At 32.3% G+C, this 5,679-nt stretch overlaps 1 pseudogene; it reads left to right on the top strand.

The window, feature by feature from the left end:
- Positions 1–1,476: 1,476 nt before the first annotated feature.
- LOC138147323 (cilia- and flagella-associated protein 221 pseudogene) lies at positions 1,477–3,060 on the top strand (annotated as a pseudogene).
- Positions 3,061–5,679: the final 2,619 nt, after the last annotated feature.

Genomic DNA, 5,679 nt, shown 5'->3' on the forward strand with positions numbered 1-5,679 from the left:
CTCCCTCACCCTGAAAAAAAAAACCCTCATATGATCCTTCCATCACAGCCAACTATCATCCTATATCCCTTCTACCTTTTGTGACTCAGTTCTTCAAAATGACCATCTACAATAGGTATCACCACTTCCTAGTATCTTACTCACTTTTAAAATTTGTAATATGCCTTCTGACATCATCATTCTACACAACATGCTCTCTCCAAAATTACCAATGACCTTTAAATTGATAAATCCAATTGCTTTTTCTCAATCCTTTCTCTTCTTGAACTCTATAATCTTTGACTCCATTGATCATCTTTTGTCCTTGATACTCTCCTTTATAGGTTTTCAGAACACACACTCACTTGGATCTCCTACACATCATGCTGCTACTTTACAGTCTTCTTTGCTGGATCCTCATTCACAAGTCACACTCTAACCCTAGGTGGCCAATAGAGTTCTGTCCTGGACTCTTCTTCTCCCACTATACTACTTTACTTGGTGACCTCATAAACTTACATGAATTTACTTACCACATCTATATTGATGAGGATTCTCAAATCTACCTGTTCTACCCTGACTTCTCACTGACCTTCAATCTTGCATCTCCAACTGCCTTTCAGACATGTTGATCTGAAATCTGACCTAAAATTGAACCCATTGAACTCTACATTTTGCTAAAGTCCTGTTCTATGTATATTGATTAAAACTCGATTACTATAATTTATTTTTAATATTATTTTTATGTTTAGAATTATCAAGTTTATGTCCTCATTGTATTCCTGGTATAACTAGCAACCAGTCAAAGAGAGTAATTTTAAACGTAGTACTAGATTCTCTTTTGTAATGTGTCATTCAGTATTTTATATCAATACTCATTAGTGATAATAATTTAAAGATTTCTTTCTCTATTTTACCTCTCCTTTATCTTGGTTATTTCACCTATGTTTTCCATATAAAATAATTTCAAAAGGGGCCTTTTTTCTAATTTTTTGTAAAGAATGTATGTAGCATAGGAGTTAATTATTCTTTCAATACTTGCAAGAATTCACTTTTAACACCATGTCTATTTGGGATTTTTTTCCTTAGGAAGAACATATATAACTTGCCTCACATCCCTTTATGAGGCTAGAGTGAGTAGAGAAACTATTTCTTAGTAACCAGAGTGTAGTGCTTTGTGTAAATATTCAAACATTGTATTTAAAAGTTTGACTTTATTGGAACACAGTTGGTTTGATAATTTCTCAAATTTTCCATCTTCTCTAAATTTATTATATATTTCCACGTTAGTAAGAATTTAACAAGGCTCAACAAGCATGATAATTCCCATAGACAATAAAGAACAGAAGAAGGATTGCGTATGAAAACATGACTCCCAGTACATAAAGCTTTGGGAAAAAAAAACCATTTAAATTATTGTAACAGTAACAACATTGCCTTTCTTGTATGTGTACTGAATTTCCTTTTGCTTATTTTTCTGTATTTTAAAATGTTTCTATGAAAATTGTTTTGTTTCAAAGACTTTGGTTTCTAGTAAATTTAACCAATCCTTTTGCTGTGGCAAGCATTTTAAAGTAAGGAAAAGGAAAATTGATAATTAAGAGTAGTTTTGTACCATGGGGATGAATTACCCAAAATGAGATAGAAAGATGCTCTATTTTTACAGAAAGCCAGATGGGATGCTGTTGAAGAAGCAGAAAACAATCTTAAGTGGCAGGTGCACCTTAGAAGTGAGTGCATCACTTATAGATATAAAATGGAACATCAAGAAGAAGTGAAAAGATTTTGGTACCACTGTGGGGTAGCAAGAGGAGACCCAGTTTTGGAAAAAGAATTTCAGTGACTCAGTTTTAAACTTATTAATAAACAAGGCTTCAAAACTTAGAAGAGAAAACCCCAGAATTTTCTCTTAAATTTGATCTTATTGCTAATAATCCTTGGCTGAAGAAATATATGAGGCAAAAGAGATTCCAACAAGCAGTACAAAGGCTCCTGACTCAGGAAAGACTACATAAAATGGTAAATGATCTTCATAAAATAAATGAACAAATGATTTTAAGAAAATTTGAAGAAGCAAAAAAAGAACAGAGTGGATCAAAATCCATCTTTCCATTTGCTGTAAGTCTAGATGAATTTACCCTCCTTTTTCATTTGACAAGACAGCAAGTATTGCCTTTTCAATTTCCTTCACATTCTTCCGATCAGAAATATGATGAATTGGCTCCTGTTGGACTTGGATTAGTGCCCATTATTCATCAGAGGTTTAAATCAGACAATGTCACCAGTTTCTTAACTTTCAGGTTCCTCAAGTTTGCAGTATCATGGGGTACAAACCATACTGTATCCAGCAGTACTTGTGGAGTTATAAATCTCCAAAACTTGCTCGACCTCTAAAACAGGGAGCTATGAAAGAGATAATACCTATGGTGCCACCACAGCAATTTGAAGACAATACATGGTCCTATGGAAGTTTATCGCTTTTGAATCTGACCCCACCCACCCCCTGGTACTCTGCTCAAGTCTCTTTTCTATCATTCACTCTGTGTTTTTAATCCAAACCCAGGACCATTTGCTGTGAAGCACCTAATAACTTATTCAGAAGTAACAACTGATTATCACCTGTGCATGCATCTAAAATATGTATTCACCAGAGAATGTCATAAAGGATCCAGTATTCCCATTGCACAAAAGAAATTTCTAAATCAAAGGGACATTATTCCTGGAGTAATTAAGTGAAAAAAGTTCAGCCCATTGGTTCTTTTAGTTTTGCCTGAAACTTCCACTATAACATCAACTTGTTGCCAGGACCCCTACAATGTGGATATCCTTCCAAGTGAGGTGCCCAAAATTCTCAGTGAATTACAAGAAGACAGGATGGAAATAATTGAGGAGGAGCCTGAAGATCAGCCCTCCAATATACTGACACCAGAAATACTCAGAGCTGAATTTATGATGTTAGAGAACAAAGACAAAAAAGACGACAAAGACTATCCATATCCTGAAAAATCTGGAATAAAGGTATCTCAGAAAGTTCAAAATATGCAGTCAGAATAAAACAATAGAGACCTACTTCTGGAATAAAAGTTTCCAATAGGTCAATTGCTCTCCTTCATTTTCAGTGATACAAATTAGCTTTTTGTGACAATTCACTTTGGGATCTTTTTGCCAAACTAAACAAGGTTATGATTTTGATAATTTGGTAATATATTATTTTTAATTGATAGCCTAATACATTATTGAATGTAACAATTATTTTGTTTCCTTCTTAATTTCTATCATCACTAAATACCAACTGTCTTCCACAGTTTTCCTCCCTCCCAACAAAGTCTCCCCTTGTCATAAATAAGTACAATCAAGCAAAAAGAAAATTATCTGAAACTATATATTTCATTCTCTATTTCTCATCTGTCACCTCTCTATCAAAAATGAAGCATGCTTCATTATCAATCTTAATTGGTCATTTCATTGATTAGCATTCTTAAGTCTTCAAAGTTGTTTTCCTTAACATCATTGTAGGTATTATACAAATTTTCCTTCTTCTGGTCACTCTGTTCTGAATCAGTATGTATAAATCTTCCCCAGTTTATTTCTAAATTCATCCTTTATTTTTATGACCCAATAATATTCCATTAATTCACATACCATAATTTATTCAGCCATTCTACAATTTATAGGCCCCAACTTTGTTTCCAGTTCTTTCCTACTGCAAAATATGCTGCTGTAAATATTTGTATATATGGATCCTTTCAGTCTGGTTTTGACCTGAGGTCAAAAATATTATGTACATTATGAAACAAGGGCCTTAAATAAATGTAATCACTTCAGAAAATGTCTTAGAAGAGTGAGACTAGGGAGTTCTCAGCAAAAAAAGACTGTTTGTTTTATGATATGCTGTCCTCAAAGATTTACAATACCTCCATCACATTCTAAAATTACAGAACTGTAGAATTAAAGGGTTGGAAAGGGCAAAAAAAAAGTTGTGCTATCTCTAGATCTAAAGTTTTGCAAAGTTTGATAAGCACAAGAGTTTCAATGGTACATTAGTAAGCCTGTCTTCCCACAACCTTTCCAACAAAATTAATTTTCCCTTTTTGTTATCACTGTCTCCTGGGTATGAAGTGAAAGTTTCTTTTTAAAAATGTTTTCTTAAAAAATCACTTTTATTTATACTCTTGTTTTTTTTTGTTTTATTTGCTTATCTTTCAAGAATTTATTGATTTGTTCCTCTGGGACTTGGTGACTTGTGCATTTTCTAGTAATTTTAAAATTCTCAATTAATTGACCTTTTCTTACTCTCATTTTTATGTAAGCCTTTAAAGATACATAATTTTCTTTTTAAGTACTGATTTATCTGCATACAAGAATTTTCTATTTTTTTATTCCTAACATTTTCCTAAATAAAATTCTATTTAGACTTCATTTAAATCTGTAACTTTCTTCAGTATCAATGCAATTTTATAACATTGTGGTCTACAAAGTATATACTTGGTATTATCTGATTTTATATTTATTTATAAGCTCTTTATGCTCTAACATATGGTCATTGCTTATAACTGTTTCAGGCAACTTTGGAAAATATGCTTACTCCAAAATGCATTAATGAAAATAACTGTAAGATGTCTACTGTATCTAATATTCTGTTCAGATCCTTGACTTCTTTTTTTATCTTTCTGTTTTACTTGTTGAAGTCTGAAGGAGGAATGTTATGAGTATTTTAAACTATGTCTTCTAATAGTATGCCTTGCTTTCCCCTAAATTACTTAGATATGTCAGTTAATGTATGTTTCATTTTTCATATTTATTTCACTATTTGTGGTGTCTGTAAGAACAATGCAGTTTCCTCACTATCATAAAATTGCCTATTTTTGATGGTTGGTCTTCCTAACTCCAACCAAAACTTTATCCACTATGTCAAATAGTTTCCAGAGAACAGATAATTAAATATATTTCCTTCTTCATGCTAAAGGGATCAGGTATTACAAGTGTAGAATACTACATACTCCGCCACATTCAATTGTTTGTTAGTTACTTTCTGTTTATCTGTTTTTCTTTGTTATGAGGGAGATTTCAATGTAGCAGGGGCAGTATAATAGCAATAGCTAGTATTAAAAAAAATTCATTTATAAAATTTCAAAAAAATATCAGCAACAATGCCTCAGCAATTACATTCAGCAGTTATTTTAGTAAAATACTAGTATTTAGTTTGTCTGGATCTTTGAACTCATCTCAATCTTCATTTTCAACTTCCTACTATCAATATGTTTTGGTAAATTCCAGACTATTTCACCTAGACTATAATGCACATGAGAACCCAAACACTTCTAAAATGGTTAATCAATCAAAAAAAATTTTTTTTGATAACTACTATATATCATTCACTTCACTGAGCACTGGAAATAAGAAGAAATACAAAACATTCCTTGTCCTTGAAGAATTCAAATTCTAAAATAAATGAAATCTTACTTTCATTGACACCTGCCTCTTAATACTGCAATCTTGATTTCATTTACTCACCCCTATTTACCTTTTTGATATAAGGCAAGAGTAACATGAACAATCACAAAATCTCTAAAAGAGTTTGCACAATAAGAACAGTGGAGATTCTAACCTATTGAGCAAGCATTAATCAGATCCAGTTTAAGAATCTAAGTCTTTGTTTTTAAAGGGATACAACAATCTTGGAAAGGATTCAGAGATTAA

This window comes from Petaurus breviceps, unplaced genomic scaffold (assembly GCF_028583685.1).
Source record: "Petaurus breviceps papuanus isolate PSGF00001 unplaced genomic scaffold, PetGlider_PUasm1.0 90784, whole genome shotgun sequence".
NCBI classification, from domain to species: Eukaryota; Metazoa; Chordata; class Mammalia; order Diprotodontia; family Petauridae; genus Petaurus; species Petaurus breviceps.